The 23171-nt window shown below is 39.3% G+C and overlaps 1 protein-coding gene across 16 annotated transcripts in view; it reads left to right on the top strand.

The window, feature by feature from the left end:
• PLCB4 (phospholipase C beta 4) overlaps positions 1-23171 on the top strand; it is a 389234-nt gene that overhangs the window by 135278 nt on the left and 230785 nt on the right. For all 16 annotated transcript variants that reach the window (XM_070247466.1, XM_023626126.2, XM_070247461.1 and 13 more), the window contains one exon: positions 6361-6419. The gene's annotated coding sequence lies outside the window, so the exon portion shown is untranslated. The remainder of the gene's footprint in view (positions 1-6360; positions 6420-23171) is intronic.

Genomic DNA, 23171 nt, shown 5'->3' with positions numbered 1-23171 from the left:
GTAGGTGGGTAATTGTAAAGCCATCACCATTATTTAGAGAAAAAATAACATCCATAAATAACTCATAATAACCTCCTAAAAGACCCCCAGTTATACATTTTAGAGCCCGTTAGCCACAGTAAATGACAGATACAGGAGCTATAACTTTTCTGGGCAGAGTTTAGAACGGTTTCTCAAACTGGCAGTTTTAGACTTAGGGAGGGGCAGAGGAATGACTAAATTGCCCTCTTGCTGAACACTTCTTGCACGACAGTAAAGGAAAAGTGTGCAGAGTAGAAATGGGGAATTCCCTTCCTTGTGTGGTTGTAAATGTTGCTGACTCTGCCTTTCATTTAGAGCTCACTAACTCAGCGCCGGGGGAAAGGGGAGCAGGAGAAGGTGGGTGTGGCAGTTTTCTGGGTAGAAATGAAGGGGGAATGGGGGCTGTGGGGAACTGGAGAACCCAGGCCGTCTCTTTCGAGTGCCTGGCAAACCTGTGGCACTCTGGGTCCGTGTTGCTCAGTCTTTCAGATTTCCAAGAGAAGCTGGGGCTCCAGAGATTTATATGAAATCCCTCATATTTTAAATGTTAACAACCAGCTCAAACTTTAAAAGGTCACCCTGGGGACATGTTAACATGTTTGTGGCCAGCTCAGACCCACGGCAGCCTCTCTTTCTCTGCAGCTTAGAGGAGTGAGTGTATGTGAGCAATTTGGGGGCCTGAGAGAATGGGAGGGTGTGAGCTCGATGAGGACCCGAGCATTGTTTGCTTTGTCCACTGTTGTGTCATCAGAGCCGAGAACAGTGTCTGGCATACAGTGGGTGCTCGATAAATATGTGTTAAGTGGCTCTGGGGAGACAAACTTATTTATACCATATGTGAAGATATCAAATGTGATTACATTGGTGAAATGTGTTTCTAAGATGCAGTTACCTTTAATGTTGTGATATGGTACTCTCTGGGGTAACACGACATCCTTTCAGCCCACCCGTTTACCTTTTTAAGCTTACAATTCCATTTGAGGACTATTTTGGAAGTCATTAATTCTGAAAGAACAAAGCCAGCCTTGATGCCTTCTGTATGGCTGGTGCTGTCTTGGGTGCCTTGCCTCTCTCATCTCATTTCACCCAGATGTCTGAGATGGGCCCCCACAATACCTGCATTTTACAGATGAGGAGATGGTTTCAGAGAGGTGAAGTCAGTTGCTTGAGACCCCACAGCTGGTAAATGATTGCCCTCAACTTTATCTGATTGCAAGGCCTTTGCTCCTCTCCTACGTGCTTGCTCCTCAGAGCGTGCTCTGGGACCAGCAGCATCAGCATCACCTGGGAGCATCTTGGAGCTGTAGAATCTCCGGCGCCCCCTCAGACCTGTCTCAAACAGAATCTGCATTTCACCCAGATCCCTTGGTGATTTGTATGCATGTCGAAGTTAGAGAAGCATTGGCCTACGCTACTGGATTCTACACTTGAGTTATTCGTGAGCCACTTTTATGGATTTGGCCAAATCTGTCTTTCACCTGAACTTATTACTCATCAATTCCACTTAAATACGTTTGCTTAAAAAGAAAATATAACTGGTAAAAAAAAAAAACTATGGTAAGTGCTAACAGTACTGTGGTAAATAGCTATAAAGAACTGTATTTATAGTGATACAATTAAGTTCAATTGAAAAGTGATACCATTTTCCATAAATAGAAGTTAAGTGCTGGAGTATGTGCGCTGTACATTCTCTCTCCATCTACCGTTGTAGAATAACTGTATTTTACATGTAAACGATACCATGAATAATAAACTATAAAGCATCTCTGCTGTGGACCGTTAGTGGCAGTGTGTTCTACTTTGGGATGCAATGCTGTGGTAGGTTGCGAAAATGGCCACAAAGTCTTTCCCTCACTACATCCACACCCTTGCAAAGTGCAATGTCTCATCAAGAAGGGAGACACTCCATGCTTTGAATCTCGGCTTAACCACATGACTTGCTTTGCCCAATGCTGTATTAGCAAATGTGACATAGCAGAGGCTTGAAAAGTGCTTGTTCAATGGGGCCTATTTGCAAACGGAGACTACCACGTGAACCAAAATAAGTGGTTATTGATTTAAGCCACAAAGGTTTGAGGTGATTCATTATGCGGCACAAACTCACTGATATAACTGTTCTCTAACATTCTGTTTGTTTGCAAAACAATAATTTCCGTGTTCAGTAGTAGATCAGAATGAAATGATCTGTTTTGGCCAATTATTCTTGCCCAGTTATTCTTTACTTGAAAACGAAGCCTCAATATTGAATATCTTGGGGAGAGCATTAGATATATTGATTCACAAAATCAGGCCTGGCAATGTCACCCTCAAATATTCGTAGGTTTTTTTCCTCCACTGAGAAATAAAAACCTCACCCTTGGCTAAAGGTCCCCATTGCTTTGAAATAAGACTGCATCTCAAACTCCATGGCATCTCTTATTAGTGGTGATTTGCAGTAAGATCTCGGTACTTTCTTATGGTTCAAAGGCAGTTCTGTGCATGTAGGTTTCTTTGGTGAGAATAGAATACAGTTGTGTGTATTTCCCATCACAAGGAATCCCATGGAGAATTACAGTAGTAAGTCTTCTAAAAATGTAAATATTCACCACTTACTGTGTTTTCTTAAAGAGCGTGAATAAGTGTTTTGTCATTTTTGAAAGAAGCCAACTAATATTTGCTGGCAAACTCACTGAAATGCAGCCTTTTAAAAAAAAAACGCTTTAATGAAATATAATTTACAAAGCATAAAATTCACCCACTTAAGATGTATGATTCACAGAGTTGTGCAACTACTACCACAGTCTAATCACAGAACATTTTCATCATCCCAACGAGAAATCTTGCACCTGTGAGCAGTCACTCCCCATCTTCCCTGCTTCTCCAGTCCTGCGTAACCACTGATCCGCCCTCTGTCTCTGTGGGTTTGCCTATTCTGGATGTTTGATATACATGGAATCATATAGTATGTGATTTTTTGTGACTGGCTTTTTTCATTTAGGATAATGTTTTTTTAAGGTTCATCCATGTTGTCCCATGTATCTGTGTCACATTCTTTTTATTGCTGAATAATATTCCATTGTATAAATATACCACATTGTGTTTATTCATCCACCAGTTGACGGACATTGGGATTATTTCCACTTTTTGGCTATTATCAATAATGCTGCTATGAAAAAGTACATATAATTTTTTTCCTTGGACATGTTTTCATTTCTCTTGGGTACATCCCTAGGAGTGGAATTACTGGGCCATAAGAGAATTCATGTTTGACCATCTGAGGAGCTGCCAAACTGTTTTCCAAAGTGGCTGCACCATTTTATTGTCCCAAGAAGCACTGTATGAATGTTCCTGTTTCTCCAAATTCTCCTTAACCCTTGTTTATAGTCTGTGTTCTGATTATAGTTATTGTACTGGGTGTGAAGTTATATCTCATTGTGGTTTTGACTTGCATTTCTCTGATGGTTGAGCATCTCTTCATTTATTTGTATATCTTTTTTTGAGAAATGTCTATTCCGATCATTTACCCATTTTTAAATTGGGTTATTTATCCCTTTATTGTTGAGTTCTAATAGTTCTTAACATATTTCTGGGTACAAGTGTTTATCAGATAAATGATTTGCAAAAATCTTCTGTTTTATGGGTTATCTTTTCACTTTCTTGATGGTGACCTTTGAAACACAAAAGTTTTTTTTAATTTGTTAAAGTCCAATTTACCCACTTTTTCTTTTGTCGTTTGTGTGTTTGGTGTCATATCTATGAAAACATTGCCTAACCCAAGGTCACAAAGATTTACTCCTGTATTAATTTACTCCTAAGAGTTTTATTGTTTTACCTCTCATATTTACATCTGTGATCCACTTTGGGCTAATTTTTGAGTATGGTGTGAGGTAGGAGGCACCTTCATTCCTTGGCATGTGGATATCCAGTTGTCCCAGCACTGTTTGTTGAATAAACTGTCGTTCCCCGTTGAATAGTCTGGCACCCCTGTTAGATGAAAAACAGATTTTGTTTACACTAGCACTAATAGAAGTTGGGATTTGGGGATTTTGTCTAACTATTTATTAGCTTTCCTTCTGTGTTACAGAAAAATATCTTTCCTCTTTTGAAAGACCAACTGCGTACACAGACACAAACACAACAGAGATTCACAGAGCCCTATACATAGACACACAGACACACACACTCACTCGTCCACAGAGTCTCTCCTTTATGAAAGACGCCTTTTAAATTCTTCAACACCTAGAGTAAAAATATTAGAATGAAAAAGTAGGTATGTTGAGCCTTGGTTCATGTATGACTACAACACCAAGTCAGTTACAATAGTTTGCCTACCATATGCCAGTACCTAAATAGTTCATGACAAACTGTTTTTACTCTTTCACTTTTTTGTAAAGTATTTCAGCGTTGGCTTTCCCCAGTGTTGCAATATCCTAGCCAGGCAGAGAATGAGAAAGGTTTATGCAACAATGCATCAGTTTTATGCTGGATAATCACATAGGGAATTAGAGAAGGAAAGGGAAAACACGTGTCCAGTCTTTGGTTACAGAACGACTTGGGCAGCAAGTGGTTTCTCAAAATGAGGAGCATGATATGGCAGGGTCATTAATCAATGAGCTTTTTTGGAACTCAGCTTGTTTCACAACTCCAGGAGGCATAAAACTGTTATGTAGTTTAACTTTCAAGCTCTAGGCAGCCCACTTAATTATTTATCTGTTCAACAAAGCTTTATTGAGCACCTACTGTGTGCTAGGCACTATGCTAGGTGCTGGGGATATACATAATGGCTTTCAATACACACATAATCGCTGTCTTCATGGAATAAATTGTCTCATATTAATATATCATTAAAAATATAAATGTAATACTGAAAATATGGTAAATGCCATGGAGGAGACAGTAGCATAGAGGCTAAACATGGGCCAGGGTATCTGGGTTTGAATGCCAGCTCTGTGTGATTCTTAGTCACCTAACTTCTCAGTTTTCTCTTCTGTAAAATGGGAATAATCACAGTACATACATTTTAGAGGTTTTATGTGGATTAAATATGATAATTCAATTCATGCTTAGATCCTGGGTCATAGTAAATATTCATTTAATTAGTTAAGTAAGTGTACCTGATGCTGTAGGCATTCTAATTCTGTATATTTAAAATGGAATGTTTCTTTCTATAGAGAGTTTAGGATGAATTGGATTCTTTCTTCTTAGATTTCAATAATAAAAGTAGTATATTTTGTGGTAAAATATTACATAATGGTTAAAGGTTAGGTTAAAATACAAAGGCCTTTTTTTATCTCCCTTCAGTACCAGTTCTCCAGAGGCAGCCACACTGAAGAGTTTCTTGTTATCCCTCCAGATATGTTCTCTGCGTGTAACAACATTTACGTCTGTGTATTTACACATAGATTAGTGAGGTTTGTTTTTAACACAATGGGCTCATTGTACACCTATTATTACAGTACTTGAAGTTTTTAAAAATTAATACTATGACCTGAGAATTTTTTTCCATACCTGTCCGTATAGATCCAGGTTCACGTCTTTCTTTTTAATGACATAGTCTTGCATTGTGAGGATGTACCATTCTACCTGGGTCCTTACTGTGGACATCTCTATACGTAGATGATGACCTTCACAAAATCCCAGTTCAGATTTTACAGACATCATTTTTGCACGTCCTGATTGCCAATTTTTCTGCTTCTACCTTCTTTCCAAATGCAAATGGGCTTTCTCTTGCTTCTAGGTACTTCTGACACCATCTGGAATGCCACCACCCTCCACTCCCCACACCAGTGGTGGAAAGATCTTAAAATCTAAATTTCAATCAAACCAGAAAGCCAATGTCAAATCCAGAATCTTCATAGACAACTTGTTAACAAAGACAATACAAAAACACCTATCAAAAATATTCACTCTTTTTGTAGATAGATGCAATTCTGTTGTAAATCCTTCCTATTCAGCACTGCTCTTCTTTGAAAGGTTCCTTACAGTTCATCTAAGGACATTTTACTATTAATCAGGAAAAGATCATTATATTTACTTCTAGAAGATTTTGAATAGCTGTGTTGTTCAACTGCTGCTGAATCATTTTGATAAGTTAAGAGGTTGAACTGTAGATCAGCAGCTTTAGGAGAGAGTGTATCATCCTGTAGGCTGGGTGTAGCAGTAATTTTCCTGATTTGATAACTGTATGTCTTTCTTGTTCATTTAGAAACTAATGTCACTAATTTATTAATGCATCTTTCTGATATGTTTTTAACCAAATATTATAGATTCTGATTTTGAAGTGCAAAGGGCTGTTTCTTTCCATGAGAATTCTAAAAGTCCTTTACATTGATTTTTCTCTGCTCTCTGTCTCTTTCACAGAGGACAGCGCTGTGATTTGACTAAGGGGACATCACTTGGCGTCGGTCCAGAGACACCTGGTAAGTACTCTGCATGCTGTGGTTAAGAGTTGCTAGTTTTGGACTTCTAGAACTTTCAGTCTGTAAAATGAATTTCTTCATTCACATAGATGTCCTATCTGTAATGCCTCTCAAAACAGATTCACAGACATTTTCTTTCAGGTAGCAGAGCATTAATCTTCTGGCATTTTCTAGATTTGAGTTTTATTCATTCCACCAACCTTGGGCATTCACCTTTTGCTAGCATTTCTACTTGCTGTCTGTGGTAGTATTGCCTGTGTTTAGTAAGCATCAGGTATTATTTAAGTTGCTGTTTTCTGCAATTCTTTCTGAGGAGAAATGTATGTGGCTTGTGTTTAATCCTGTGCACATTTTGTTTAAGAAGATTCTCACAGATGTGGAAAACCACGACTATGCTCAGTGGCAGCTGGAATCCACCCTCCATTTTGTGGGAGCCACCTATGGAAATGATGTAAATAAATTCTTTCAATGTCCCTCTAAAGTTCCATTTTACAAACTTTTAAAGAAATGCTAAGGTGGGAATCGGAAATACCTTTTATGGCCAATTCTTTTTATTAACTATAACTTGCTGATGCTTTGTTCTAGAGGCAGAATCCTAGTGAATATGAGTGTTCTTTTCTGACCCCTTTAGCAAATTGTTGTTTTCTAATTGCTGTTAGAAGTAAAAAATTTGGACTCTGTATCATTTTTTTATTTTAAGGGACATGAAATCATTTGATAGTGATCACCTGAAAAAGATAACCAGCAACTTCACTGTTCATCCTGATAGGTGAACTCCAGGTCCCAGACGTTTCAAATCGATGATACTCTCTCCACTCTGTTGCCTGTTGTGTCAGACACTCCATTACCTTCTGGCAGGGCCCGTGGCTGATTTTCTTCCGGCCTTTCTGTGAGGGGAGGAAGAATCACTCTACCTGACATTCCTCCTAGTGATCAGTATTTAATGATGACACAAGAATATCAAGAAAGTAGATTTATTATTGAATGTTCCTACCTATTTTTAGTCAAGTGCACTATATTTTACTGCTCCCCAAGGGTGACTCATAAACCATGGCTTAGCAGGCAAACCAGAGTTGGGGCCTGAATAATTCTTAGGGACTTTAGTAGACATGACATCTGTTTTTTACATTTTTCTGGACTATCTACTTTCTCTGTATAATAGTTGTATTATTCTTAAAAAATAAGTCATTGTTCATCAACAATATTATGAATGGTTCCTATGAACAATTGTGTGCTTAGTGAAAATAAACATTTGATTCAAGAGTACCCCCCCCGCCAAAAAAAACCAAACCAGATCTTAGAAGTTGTTTGTTAAATATTTTAAGTTCCAAGAAGAAATTTCTCTATGTCAAGTGGTGTAAATGGCATGCATTGGATTTTTACAAAGACTTTGGATGGCATTCGGCCCTGGGACAGCTAATGCTGTATGTGGGCTCCTCTTCCATCACACCTAATAGGACCTTATTGGACCCGGCGCCCCATGTGTCACCAGATTGTTGATTGCTGTCATTGTGTTAGTCTTGCCCTCCTCCCAAAGAGGGAATTCTTGTATATTTCCCTCCATCCTCTCCTAAAAATAAAACCATTCTACTCTAGCAACATTCGAGTGTTAGATATCTTGTATTATGAGGATATTTTTTACATCGAACTTAAATCTGATTCTTTTATAATGTCTTCCTCTACTCAAAATTGGAAACCTTTAGACCCTGAAACTTGGACTTTTCTGGTTTCGTCTGAATGCCTGCTTTATCTCCTCATGATTCCAACAGTGGACGGTACTTTAGTTCTAAATGTTTTCTTAGGCCTATTCCATCCACAATAGGCATGCAGAATATATTTTAATTCCCATAATGGCATAAGATGTATTTTGGATCTTGCTTATTAATTAATGTCACATTCAACTTAGCTTTTTATCATTGTTAGGCAATTAACTCCTAAAGTAGAAAATATTTATATAGAGAACAAAATGACTATTTTGGGATGAATTATCTTCACCCTTAATGTCTAGCTTCAGAGTGACTCTTGGTAAAGAAAAATTTATTAGTCTGGTCAAACCAAAGGCTGCCTTCAAATTTCATGAAAAGAAAGAAAACAACCCTTGGTACTTTCTCCCCTGTAGTATTTCAGTTTGAAATACCGCTACTCTCTTGAAAAATTTACCTAACATTGGAGGTGCTTTCTTCCTTTCTGAATGATTGGAAATTGTTTTTAAGTGTTGATTCTATACAGAATTTTTAACATTAGTGTCTGGTATGAAACTCACCAAACTTTAATGTTGAATTGTCTTTCTTTTTGCTTCTTCTTTGGAGCCTTGAAGCTACCCTTGCTTCTCTCACACCTGGAGATATAGTTGTTGTTCTAGTTGTTAGCATCTTTTTTCTAGTCTAAGACCTATGTTCTAGGGCTGCTGCAGTGCTCTTTAGGAACAAAGATACTTCTTGCTTATTAAACTGTGGTTAGTGCGGTTTCCTTAAATTCTTAAGTGTTATAGAAACTCTTATCCACAGTACGACAACAACAAGAATCTGGTTTCATGTTTTCTTAGAGCTCATTCATGCCTGATAAGAGTCTTGGGTTGAGCTCCCCAGAAGCAGACCCGAGATGAGGATTTCTGCACAGCTGTTTTAATAAGGCAGTGTTCCCAGGAGAAACTAGTGAGTTGAGGAAGGAGAGGTAAAGGGAAGAAGCCAAGCAGGGGGAAAGATCCAGCAATATCCTTGCCTCAGCTTGATCCCTAGGGGAGCTCTGGAGTATAATTGCTCCTGAGAGTCTGTTCTTTCTGCTCAAGGCAAGAGAGCTGGGCTTTCCTGTTCCTGCATCCGCCATTGGCTGTGGGCTGGTGGGAGAGGAGCTGTAAACTTGGCATCACTTGCCTCTTTGCATCTGCAGGTGAAACAGCTCCAGTACTTGAAGGATGTTCCTCTTAAGAAATTTGCAAGTACCATTTCTTAGAAGCAAAGCACATGAAAGCTTGGTGATGGGCACAGAGGACAGTTAAAAGGGACCCGGTGGTATCTGGACAGGACACTGGAGTGTCTGCTCTGCGTGGACACATGCCATTGCACTCACTTCCTCACTCCTACAGGCACATTTTTCATCCCTTAGGCCATTTCCTGGTGCAAGTTAAGCACTTTCCGAAGCTGTATAAATTCATTTCTTTCTTTGAGAAGGTAATAAGGTATTGCTTCTCACATGTAAGTCCTAAAGTGATTGCAGTGTTGAGAGACACCTAAGTAATTTTCACTGAGTAGAATTTTTACATATATTAGAGTTAAAAAATGAAGTCTGAAATTTCAAAGCTTTCCTTAGATGAATGTCATCATGGATAATGATTTTGGGGCCCTGAGAAAACAGGCAAGGATGGTGTATGATTGTATGATTGGCAATTATTCTTGCTAGAAGCATTTCCAAGCATACATGCTAACTCTATTATTTTTCATTCTCATCTCTTTTAATCATCCTTTTAAATTTTATTCCCTAGTATTTCACCTTTGCCTTTAAGAGTATTTTATTTTCGGGAAAATATATGTGGTGTTTCCTTGGGACACCTGCAATTCACTGTAGTATAAAAGTGTGGTCCAATAGGAATATCATGTGAGCAGCATATGCAGTTTTAAATTTTCTGTAGCTTCATTAAAAAAGTTAAAAAAAAAAAAAAAAGCTTGTTCTAGTAATCTGAGCTGGAGGCTGGGAAGTCCACAATTGCAGTTGAAATTAATTTTCATAATATATTTAGCCCAGCATATCCTAATTATTATCATTTCAACAATTAATATAAACATCGAGATTTTACATTTTTTTCATCTGGTGTATATTTTATGCTTAGAACAAATCTCAGTTCAGACTAGCCATATTTTAGATGTTCAGAAGGCTCATTTGGCTAGTGGCACTGTATTGGACAGTGCAACTTTAGAATGTTATAGAAAAATTCTGGTAAGCGGTTTCCTTCCTTTGAGACAAGACTTTTTGTCAGCGCTCCTGAATCTCTCAGCTTGGTAACCCTGTTCAATAAAGAAACGAGGTGGCACTGTTGTCCAAAGAAAGTGAGCGAATCTGTGCTTGATGAGCCATTTCCCCTTGCATTTTTGAACTTAATGCCCTGTAGGCACAAATTGTGCTTAAAATGATGAGGTTTGAAAGCTAAATTGTCACTGATCACCTTCAGTAGGTGATCACTTTTTGGAGGGTCACTTTTTGGAAGAAAGTGGATTTCAAATGAAGGGTAAAATGTAGAAAGATTGTAAAGAGGAAAGGAGGGCATCTTCGGCAATAGAAAAATATGTAGGTGTATTCGTATATAATATGTATTAGGGAAGAAGGTTCTAGAAGAGTTTGGGTAGTTGTTTGTAAACTGATGAGGCTAGAGTACTAGATACACAGTAAGAAAGGTAATTAGAGGCTAGCTAGATACCAGGTTCAATGACTTAGATTTCGCAGTGGATGAAGTGAGGTATCATCATTATCCAGTTTATATGCTGGGGTCTGTTGTAGTTATTATTGTTGTGTAAGAAATCAGTCCAAAATGTAGTGGCGTGAAACAACAGCCATCACTTCTTCACTTCTCCCTTTATCCATGGGTCAGGGGTTTGGGAGAGTCTCCATCGTGCAATTCTGGCTTGGGGTCTCTCCTGCAGTTGCATTGAGATGGCATCTGAAGCTAAAAGAGCAAGAGGATGGAGAAGCTGGCGGCTGACTCAGCTCCCTCTTTTTTCATATAGTGTCTGGAATTCTCCATGTGGTCTCTCTTCATGGGCAACTGTGGGCTTCCTCACAGCATGGTGGCTCCAGGGCAGCTGGGCTGCTTATGTGGGCTCCAGTGTGATTATTCTAGTCGACAAGGTGGAGGCAGCATCACTTTATGACTTGACCTTGAAAGTCATGCTGCATTATTTCCATCACATTATTTGTTTCTAGGTGAGTCACAAGCCTGCCCAGTTTCAAGGGGAGGAGACTTAAAAGCCCACGTCTCAGCAGGAGGAGTGTTAAAGTCACATTGTATGAAGAGAATGTTGGAGATAACCATTTGCCACAGGGACCATCTCCAGTGCCACCACTGTATGCATCTTACCTCCTTTAGCCATTGTCTGGGAATGCTCTAGTATGATACCATTCATTCCTGGGCACATTTCTGCACAGTGGCTCTCTTCTTCCTTTATCTGGTGAGCTGGACTGGCTGCCCTTAAGAAAATTTAAATTCTTCTGCTTGAGTAATGAATGCCCAGCCCTGGTCTCCCATCCATTTCTCATTATCTTCACTTAGTCTTTAATATTAGAGGCATTCCCAAGTGGTGCTTACATCCCAGTCTCAAATGTTCACCTCCCTTTCTTGATTTGTGGAGGAATTGAGTGGTGAGAGAGAAAAAGAGCAAAAACAAAGGGAAAGAAGAATTTTCTAACCCTTTTCTCCTCCTACCAAAGGGGCACACCTTTATCACCTAGAGATGTCCTCTTCAGAAGAGAGGATTGTCTATCTTGCTCAACAGCAAGGTTTTTCTCACAGTTTTTCCATTTCTAGGGTGCCTGTCTGTTTCTTAGTCCCCATGGCCAACTGGGCTTCTGCTCCCACAGTGCCTAGAGGAGGGAGGAAGGGCTTGGGGTCAACACCATGACTTTTGAAAGATAACTTTCCTAACAGTTGCCAGGGTCAGCATTCTGCCATATCCTTTTCTTCCTGGTTTTCATAGGAGGATCTCCATCCTTTGCCAGAATTTCGTCTTTACCTCATCTTGGGCCCTGAAATTAGGTGCATAATGAGCTTTCACGTACTTTCCTTTTTCTCCTTCTTGCAAAGTCACAATCTTCAACTAGAAATGATTAAAATGCCAGCAGCATGAGTTTAGAGGTGAAGTGTATTGAATTTTGTGACTGACTTACTGTGAAATACATTTTGAAAAAGGAGCTGTTGGATGGGTGGAGGGATGGATAAAGGGCTAGATATTCAAAAAAGCTGGGCAATGGGAATATGGTTGTTGACTGTAAGAAAAAAAATCTTTCAACTCTTCTTTATTTTTAAAATAAAATTTTAGAGAAGAAAAGCATTAACTGTAAAATTATAGTAGGATTCATCTGAAAAAAAAAAAAGTCATTTTTCCACTCTAGCTTAAGGTTTGTCCTATTTTTCAGTCTAAAAAAAAGTTTCAATACAGACTTTTCAAATTCGTGTTAGCAATGGTATTTGTTCCAGTTTGTTTCCCAAAAGATTTGAAGAAACTAGAAAAGGTCTAACAGTTTAGTATAGAAAGTTTTAGCTGTTGCCCTTATATTTTTTGGTTTCTTTGACTGGGCTTTTCACGTGTTGCTTGGGGTATGCTACTGTTGAAATCATGATGATAAAAAAATTGCTTTTGTGTGTCATTTCCCAAGGGCCCTGTGGTTGTGACAGCAAGAACTTCTTATTCCAAGGATAGAATTTCTTGTCCCCTCATATGTTCTATACTCTCCCATTTTGAATTGAGCCTCCTGAATCTTTTCCAGACCTGACATAGGGATTTTTTCCCCCTGCAATGGAAATGTTGCTTTGTTTTGTCTGTTTCTGTCAGAGGGAAGAAAAAATAAATCCGATTTAGCTCCTTAGTCCTTTTATTTTGTATTTTTGATTTATCAGTGAAATGTTGAAAGGCAGTGGAAATGGTTGCATTTGAAAAGTCCTTACTACTTTTCTGAAGTGAAAAGAGGAGCAGAGATCTTGTGTTTGCTCTCCTCAGGTGGGAAAGGGCAGCTTGCTGAGGCCCGAGGACTAAAATAAACCTTTCCAGGAGAGGAACTAGCTGGTGACCTTGGGCCATAACCACCTTGCAGATGAGCTTCTTCATTCCCTGCCATATTTTGTGGCCTGTGGGGGGAATCAAGTGTCACAGAAGCAGGAGGAGAGCCATTTGAGGAGGACTCCAGTGGCTCTGCTGGTGAAAGTGCTGACATGATCTTCTGACCCTTCCCGTATGGCTAGAGGACGTGTGGTTTTCCAGTGAGCATTCAGGTAGCTGCGAGAAGGCAATGCTCTTACAAAAAATAAGCAGCAAGAAACTGAATGCAGCAGTAATGTTTTGATACTCCATGAATAATAATATGGTGGTCGAGAATTTGGATAATTTCTCATAGCAGATATGTTAAAGAGCCCTTTCTGAGCTAATGGGAAAATAGAAGTGAAACTCACTTCCCTCAAGCAATTAATTTCCTGGAAAACTGGATGATGCTCCTGAGGACTTTTATAATTCTTCACCTGGCTGGGTGCATTATGGTGGAGTAGGAAGAATGTGAGATCTGAAACCTGGGGCCTTGGTTTGCCCATCTGTAAAGTCTATTTCGTTGGTTTTGGAAGTCTTTTACAAGGAGATCGTGCATACCTCAGACCTGTCTTATTGTAACTACTATGTTCACTCCCATTTTCCTTTTCCCAGGGATATTCTTGAGGCTCAGAGCTCATTTCTAGTTAATTTGCCTCTTTCTTCTCCTCTGTGGTCCTCTGCTCTTTCTTCTGTACAAATGTAAAGGAATAAAGGGTCTGCAAAGGATTGGCATTGAGGGGCTCCAGTGACCAGGTTGTCCTCACTTTAGGGTCCTTCTTCTACCTAATGGTGCTCTGCCCTCTGTTACAAAGTGACATTTCTAGGGATTCTAGACTGTAGACAGATGCTACTCTTCTGTTAGGAAGACTGTCCCTCTATCTCAACCACCTCCTTCTCATGTGTTCATGCCCTTTCTATTGTGTTCGCCAGCACCAGTGCCTCTCCTGGTGCTCCATTTCTGCCATGCCCAGGGGCTTTGGTGTTACTTAAAAACCCAGGCTGCTTTGCCTGTCTTGTCTTTTCCCTTCTGCTTTTGCTTTAATTGAAATAAATTCACATAACAAAAATGTAACCATTTTAAAGTGAACAATTCAGTGTCATTTTGTACATTCACAATCTTGTGCACCCACCATGTTTATCTAGTTCCAAAATATTCTCATCATCCCAAAGAAAACCCCATACCCATTAAGCAATTGACCCCCACTTTCTCCTTCCCCAGCCCCTGGTAACCACTAATCTTCTTTCTGTCTTTATGGCAGAATAAGATTTACTTATTCTGAATATTTCATACAAATGAAATGATACACTACATGACCTTTGTGTCTGGCTTCTTTCACTAGGCATAATGTTTTTAAGATTCATCCGTTTTATAGCATGTATCAGTACTTCATTCCCATTTATAGCTGACTGATAATGCCCTTTGTGTGTATGTACCACAATTTGTTTACCCATTCATCCATTAATGGGCATTTGGGCTGTTTCCTTTTTTTGGTTATTGTGAATAGTGCTGCTCTGAATGTGCACGTACATGTGTTTGAGTCCTTCTTTTCAATTGTTTTGGGTATATACCTACGAGTGGAGTTGCTGGGTCATAGAGTAATTCTACAATTAACTTTTTGAGGAACTGCAAAACTGTTTTTCACAGTAGCTGGACCATTTTTCATTCCTGTCAGCAATGTACAAGAGTTCTCCACATCCTTGCCAACATTTATTTTCCTTTTCGTTTTTTATTGTAGCCATCCTAATGGATGTGGAGTGGTACCGCATGTGGTTTTGATTTGCATTACTTGATGACTAATGATATTGAGCATCTTTTCATGTGCTTGCTGGCATATCTTCTTTGGAGAAATGTCCATTCAGGTTCTTCACTCATTTTTTAAGTGGGTTGATTGCCTTTTTGTTGTTAAATTGTAAAAGTTCTTTATATATTCTAGATACTTGATTTTTATCAGATATGTGACTTGCAGATACTTTCTCCCATTCTGTAGGTCATCTTTTCACTTTCTTGATAATGTCTTTTGGTGCACAGAAGTTTTTAATTTTGATGAAGTTGAATTTATCTATTTTTTTGTTGTTATTGTTCTTGCTTTGGTTGTCATTTATAAGAATCCATTGCCAAGCCTACGGTTATGAAGATTTACCCCTGTGTTTTCTTCTGAGAGTTTGGTGGTTGTTAGCTCTTATATTTATGCCATTGATCCATTTTGAGTTAATTTTTGAATATGGTGTGAGATAGGGGTCCAACTTCATTCTTTTGGATGTGGCTATCCAGTTGGCCCAGCACTATTTATTGAAGAAACTGTTCTTTCCCCATTGAATGATCTTAGCATCCTTGCCAATAATCAGTTGGCCATGATCTGTGAGTTTATTTCTTGACTCTCAGTTCTATTCCATTTGTCTATATTCTCATCCTTATGCCAGTATTACACAATTTGGATTACTCTGTCTTTGTAGTAAGTTTTGAAATCAGGAAGTGTGAGTCTTTCAGCTTTGTTCTTCTTTTCCAGTATTATTTTGGCTGTTCAAGGCTCTTCCTCCTTTTGCTTTTATTATTGTTTTGTCCTATAGTGATTCTTGAACTGTGGTATTGCACCTCAGGAGAAAACAGCAATCCAGTGAATAGTCATGTGTTTGCATGGTGGTTTATTATAGGCATGCTAGAATCCAAAAGCTTTTGTTGCTTAGAGTTACTCCCTAGGAACCTTTATGGGAAGTGCATTGATGGTATTCAAGGCAAAGCCAGTGCACAGGCTGTTGGGTTAAAGCTGCTCATTAGAATTCCAAGGGAGCCTTTTGGAAAAGAACAAATGTCTGACCTTCCCATTTGCTGTGATAACTAGATATTGTTCTCTGGTTGATGCATGTGTTCAATTGTATTAGTCTTTGTCTTCAATTATATAAACAATTTTTTGAAAACCTCCTCTTATATAAAGGAAAGCTGTGATATAGGCATCAAAGTAAGGAAGAAGTCAGAAGGTGGTGAGACAGAGCGAGGAGGAGGGCAGGTGATTTTGCTGGGATTGGTTGCTCAGATGAGTCAGATTTGTTCCAGTGTGTTTGACCTCTGGTCCATTCCTTTGAGAGTTGTGGGGACTATGAGGGATTTTCCTTTTGGAAATAACTCTTATCTGTGAATCCTCGGTAACTGCTCTTTAAACATCTCCAGTTGGCCCTTAAAGTCCTTATCTAATAGAAGCTGAAAGATTGCTACTAGGGGGCAGGAGAAAGCTGCTTTAACCCGTAGACACTTTGACAATGGGAAGATATGAGAGAGACTCATGATTCTCGCCTGATCCTAACTAGAACGGAGTTAGGAGCAGCTGCAAATGTATTTATCTCCAAATGCGATCACATGCTGAGGCACTGGGGGTTAAAGCTTCAACATATGAATTTTGAGGGAGACACAACTCAGCCCATAACGGCAGCATAGGGTAAAGGAGAGCCTAGATAAAGTAGGATGAGTGAGCCAGAAAAGTGGGTCAAAGGTCAGGATGATGAGGACTAAGGAACGGTTGTAGGAGGAGAATCTGTCCACTGCTAGTTGCAAAAAGCTATTTTCCCAGCTGATCAATGTATCAGTTAGCTTTTGCTGCATAGCAGACTATGCCAAAAATATAGTGGCTTAAAACAACCACTGTTTATTTATTTTACAATTTAGTGGGTTGCAGTTTGGGTTGGCCTTGGATGGGAAGTTCTCTTGATCTCCATTGGGCTCTCTTATGGATCTCTGGTCAACTCCTGTGTATGCTGAGGGCTGGCTCATCTAGGATAGCGTTAGCTGGGATGCCCCATTTCTCCTCGATGGTCTCTTGCCTTCTAGCAGGCCATTTTGGGCTTATTCACATGGCAGTAGCAAAGTACATAGAGAGAGAGCGGCGGTGGAGAGAGGGAGAGTGAGCGAGAACATGAAAGCACACACCATCATTTCTGCCACATTCTATTTGCCAAGGCAAGTCACAGGCCGGCCTGGATTCAAGAGGTGGGTAAATAGACCCTTTCAAGTGAATGGCTTTGAGGTAATGGCTTTGAGATAAGGATTATTTGACTAGAAGTTCCGTGGCCTATTATATTTTATATTCATAATAGACTGCTTAAATTCATGAATCAAAACATAATAATTTGGAAAGGAATTACAAGTGCATTTATCTATTAGTGATCATTCTTTATTCCCAAATCAGGATGAATAATTTAATCAAAACATTTATTTCAAATGTGGGTGTCTTACTTTCCCGCATGGCTTGGTCTAGCCAGGTCATTAGGAGTGATCCTAGTTGGGAGAGCGCAGAGTGATAACTCAGTTTTCTTCCCTTACCCTACTTAGAAAGTGGCCTCTGGAAATAAGGTAGCCTAGTGGAAATCTCCAGTCTTTATCTCATGGGGACAGGCCTCATGAAGCTGTAACAGGAGAACAGAGTCTCTGGGATCTTATGTAGGGAGGATTTTGAGAAAATTCAAGCATAACTAACCTTATATGGGAGAATGTGGTTTATATAGACCCTCTTAGAAGAGAGTTACCTCTTTCTCACCAGATTTACTAGTCCTTGGTACCCACATGGGGCTTTGTTAAGGGAACCTTTGATCTAATTAATTCAGTATTTCATATAAAAAAATACTGGGTATAGCAGCTGCTCCTTAGCCCCATTGTGGGATGACTCCAGTACAGTGACTTACCATGGGAATGGAGAAGAACCTGTTAGCATCTTGTGGGTAGAGAAAGGATACTTGTGTGTAGTCTAAGAATTTCAGTATTAAAGTTTTATATTTGGAAAGCAAAAGTAACCCTATTTTTTAGTACAGTTACCTGGAAGAACTGTTTGGCAGATTCTTAGGAGGTTAAACATACACTTACCATATGATTCCAGTAATTTTACTCCTAGGTTATGTCCCAAGAGAATGAAAAGTTATGTCCACATGAAAACTTGTAAGGGAATGTTCATAGCAGCTTTAGTCATCATAGCAAAAACTGGAAACAACCAAATATCCACCAACAGGTGATGGATAAACAAATGATGATGTATGCATACAATGGGATAACTGCTTAGCAGTAACAAAAGGAGCAAATTACTGATACAAACAACAACTTGAGTGAACCTCCAACTAGAAGAACGTTCTACTGAGTGAAAGAAGCCGTACGTAAAAGGGTATATGCTGTGTTATTTCATTTATAGGATGTTCTAGAACAGGCAAATCTAATCTGGAGTGACAGAAAACAGATTTTGCTTGTAGTTGAAGGGTTGCTTGTGCCTGGTGTGTGTGTATGTAAGGGGGAGAGGTATGGGTGTGGGGATGGCAAAGGGTTCTGAAGAAACTTTTATATTGATGGAAAAAGTTGCAACATCCTGATTGTGGTGCTAGTTACATGGGTGCGTTTTATTACTTCTAGCATATACCTCAGTAAATTTGGCAGTTTGGAGAGAATTGCCCATGTTTCTCATAAAACAGAAATTACCATTAGGGCAATGTAAAATTTTTATGATCATCAAAAGAGGACATAGGTTTGAAAAGACTAAAGCTTTCTAGAAGCTACCATTAGGCTTATTTTAGGCATATTTATCTCTAAATTGTCCATTGTTAGAAACAGTGGGCAAGAACAAGCAAGTCAACCATTAAGAGTCTCATCATATTTCAGACCTGGCTCAAGTGACTAAGCTAACGTCTATTTAATTAAAACCAAATTTGGGGGAATTCTTTAACAGAAGTGTGGAAACTTCACTTCCATAGCTTATCTGCGGTAATGACAGCTGGGTAAAGGTAATAGGTCATTTTCAATATGATGCAGTGAAAAGGAGTAAAGATCAGGTTTGTGATTCATAATTTATGTATTCACGTCAGTTAAATCTTATTCTTTGATAAAAATCAGAGTGTTTCGAAAGCGGGTAATGTTTTATGTATACTAGACAAGTTCTAGAGGGAACAAAAGTAAATAAGAACAGGAGAAAAGCAGTCCCTTAAAATTATTTGGAAGTGTCCAATCTAGTCATTCAGAACCTGCTGAAATTCTGTTTTGGCCTGTTCACTCTATGATAGTTGAGAAGAGAAAGCTGAGAGAAAAATATGTTTGTCATTTGTTTATTTGAATTCAATACGGGATATAAGTTAGTGAGAGCAACTTCTTTTCTTTTAGCATCAAAGTGTTTATTAATTCCCAGATGTCATTCGTGCCCCCGGAGTGCTCGAGACAGTGATTCATATTGTCAAAGGCTGGGGATGCTAAAAAGGAAGCAGATTTTGTTTTGCATCTTAGCCAAATTATAGTCAGCTTGGAGGGACTAAAATGCATCTCATTTTAGTTTTGTTTTGATAATTCAGAAATGAGTTTCAGTTTTCATCTTTTTAATATTAAATGATAATGATGCTGACCCAGAAAAACTTCATGGTTCCCTCTTCATTAGTGTTTTTTAAATGGTCATTTTTTGCATTTTATGTCAGTGATTTATTCCTTTATTCAGCAGATATTTATCGAGTGTGTACCATGTACCAGCCATTGTTCTAAGCACTTGGAAGAAAGCAGTAAGCAAGATGTATCCCTGATCTCATAGAGGAATATTTTCTAGTAGAGGGAGCATAGATTATAAAGAAGTCAGCTATCAGCCCGGTAGCACAGCAGTTAAGATCACATGTTCCACTTCAGTGGCCTGGGGTTCACTGGTTTGGATCCTGGAGATGTGGACCTATACACTGCTTGTCAAGCCATGCTGTGGCAGGCATCCCACATATAAAGTAGAGGAAGATGGGCATGGATGTTAGCTCAGGGCCAGTCTTCTTCAGCAAAAAGAGGAGGATTGGTGGCTATGTTAGCTCAGGGCTAATCTTCCTCAAAAAAAAAAGAAGTCAGCAAAGGAAAGAAGAAGACAATTTCATGTAGGGATAAGCATTAAGAAAATAAAGAGATCATTTGATGGAGGCTGACTGGGGTGGGATAGGTGAGTCATTTGGATTTATAGTCAAGGAAGGTCGTGCTATGAAAGTGACATTTGAGCCAAGACCCAAATGATAAAATGGAGCCAGCTATGTGAAGAACTAGGGGCAGAAATTTCTAGACAGAGGGAACAGCAAGTACAAATGTCCTAAGGTAGAGATGGAGTTGGTGCATTCAAATAACAGCAACCAGTGGGGGAGCGAATGGTGATGGAGTCAGAGGTGGGCAGCAGCCACATGGTGGGATCCTCTTTAGACGTTGGCAAGGAGATTTTTATTTTTGACATCTCTTTTTTAGTTGTTGTCGTTTTTCTAAGGAATGGGAAGTCATTGATAGACATGATCTGACTTATATTTTAGAAAATCACTCTTGCAGTAGAGAATGACTTGAAGGTGTGGAGTTTGAGACAAGATTGGAAGCAGATAAGCCATTTAGGAGGCTGTTTGATTAACACAAGAAAAAAAGACTATGTTGTCTTAGCCCTGAGTGCCAGAAGTGGTGATGGAGAGAAGTAGGCAGATTTGGGAAGTATTTTGGAAGCCATGCCAGCAGCAGATGACTTGGATATGGATAGTGAGGGAAACTGAGGCATTGAAGATGATTCCTAGGATGCCAGACTGAACAATTGGTGAGAAATTTACTGATGTGGGAAAGACTAGAGGAAAAATATGGGAGTTTCCTTTTTTTTTGAAAAATCAAGTGTTCCACTTTAAACTTTAAAGTTTAATATGCTTAGTAAGTATTCAAGTGGAAATGTCAAGTAAGCAGTTGGATGAGTCTGGAGCAGTTGAATATGAATATATGAGTGCTAGGAAGGGAAATGTGAGTAATGGAAAGATAGATGGCATTTAAAGCTTTAGGACCGTATGAGATCACCTAGGAAGAGAGAATGCACAGAGAAGAGCCCGAGGTCACTCCAACATGTAGAGATTGGCAAAGCATAAGAGGTCACAACTGAGGACAAGTAAGTGCCCGGAGAGATCAAAAAAACTAGGAGAGTGTAGAATTGCTGTCACCCAGAGAAGAAAATGTTTTTAAGAAGGAGACAGTGGTTAATTGGGTCAAAACTGTTGAGGTGGTTGATGAGAACAGAAAGATGACCATTGAATTTCACAATAGGGAGGTGACTGAGGACCTTGACAAGAGGGAAGAATTCTCATTGGAGTGGACTGAGGAGAGAGAGAGAGGTGAGGCACTGAAGTCTGTTTATGTTGACACTTTTAAGAAGTTGGGTTAGAGGCAATATTATCAGTGTAAAGGGGCACAGGGAGGGGAGACTACAAACTTCAGGAGACCATATAAAATCATCGTTTTAGAGGGTAGATAAGTCAGCATACCTAAGAAGGCTTATTGGACAATCTGTGGTGTTCATTTGAGATTTGTAGTCGTGAGTTTAAAGTGAAGACTGGTCTGTTTGGCTGTGAGTTTTTCTCCCACCCAGTTCAACTCCATGACCACAGTTGCTTAGTAGACAGAGAGTTAGGCGTAACCATGTTAGGAAATTGGCAAAGCGAGTATGATAGAGAATGAGGCAATGGTGTAAAGAGTGGTTGTAAGTCATGATGGACAATGGAATTTAGGATGGATAAGAAGGGAAGAGAGGCCTAAGGACTGTGATGTAGATAACAAAAGAGTGGTAGAGTCAATGGATGGTAAGTCTCGGTGAGATTGGGAGTTGTTGGACTTGGAGTTATAATAGTAGAGAAGATAACTGATGATTGGGTGGGGAAGGGGTGCTTGCACATGGCTTTTAAAGGGAGCACAGTTACTCATGATTTCAAGATCAAATGCCCATGGGCATGGGTGATTGAAGTTGGGTGGATGAAGATATCATTTGAGGTTAAGAAGTCAAGGATCTTAACTTCACCTTTGCTTCTGTTAGACAATACGTGTTAAAATGTATTGATCCATATTTTACAGAAAAATATGTAATAGTGTCTAAGACCCCTTGACTGCAATTGCTGTAAACCAACTCTATTTCTGTAGTCTGGACTTCTTCTTTTAGTGGAAATATGACTTCCAACAGCCAACAAACTATACGTATTATAGATTTAGGCATCCAGAAAGACAGACCACTTCCCCAATTCTGTTTTCAAAAATCCCTGAGAAGACAATGAATGACCTAAAATTGATCCTGGGGCTTATGCAGGACCAGTCAGCCTTGGCTGGCAAAGTTTCCAGATGCAGAGGCAGGTTGTTGGACAGAGAATCCCATAAATGCCTCCTACAGACATGAGTTGGTTTACATCATTCAGTGGGTAAGAAAGGCTTGGGCTAGACACGCTTCATGGACAAACTCTTATTGAAGAAGAATGAATATAATTTAGACTCCACAGTCACTGTTTTTGGCATCTTTCACAAGTGAGTGGTCTGGATCTTATTAACTTACCTTTCCAGTTGAGTACAGGAGGAAACTTAGCAGGCTATGATTGCTTTTATCTGTTCCAGGCCAGATATCTCAGTTGCCTAGATGCCTTGGTTTGTCTATTTGTTTGTTTATAAAATCTCTTTATTGAAGTATAACAAACATACAGTTAGAGAAGTACACAGATCGTAAGTGGACAGCTCATTGGATTTTAATGAAGCGAATGCACTCGGGTAGCAAGGAAAAGAAAGAGGATATTCCGAACACCCCAGGAGCCCTCTTCATGACCTCTTCCAGTGACTATCCCCTCCTTAAGGGATAAAGGATAAGTTACTATCTCTTCCTCTCTCCTGACGTCTTACACCATAGATTTATTTTGTCTCTTGATGTTTTGACATTTGCACAGGAGAACCTGGTTATGGTGAGCATGTATGCTAGATAAAACTAAGAACTTTAAATGACCTGTAGGTCTGTGTTCCCTTCCAAGGCCTGAAATTCATGCTGCTAGTCCCCTCCCAGAGCAAGGAAGAAAAACCTTCCAGCATAAAGAACGACGTTACCCTCAAAGGCTGCTGGTAATTATGTAATGATATAAATGGATAGGACACAGGGTTCCTTTTCTAGTATCCAGGCTCTCCTCTTTGTTTTGTTTTTTGTTTCTTTTTTTCAATATGAATCCTCAG

The sequence above is a fragment of the Equus caballus genome, chromosome 22 (genome assembly GCF_041296265.1).
Source record: "Equus caballus isolate H_3958 breed thoroughbred chromosome 22, TB-T2T, whole genome shotgun sequence".
Taxonomy (NCBI): Eukaryota; Metazoa; Chordata; class Mammalia; order Perissodactyla; family Equidae; genus Equus; species Equus caballus.
This window is presented reverse-complemented; position numbering and strand designations above follow the sequence as displayed.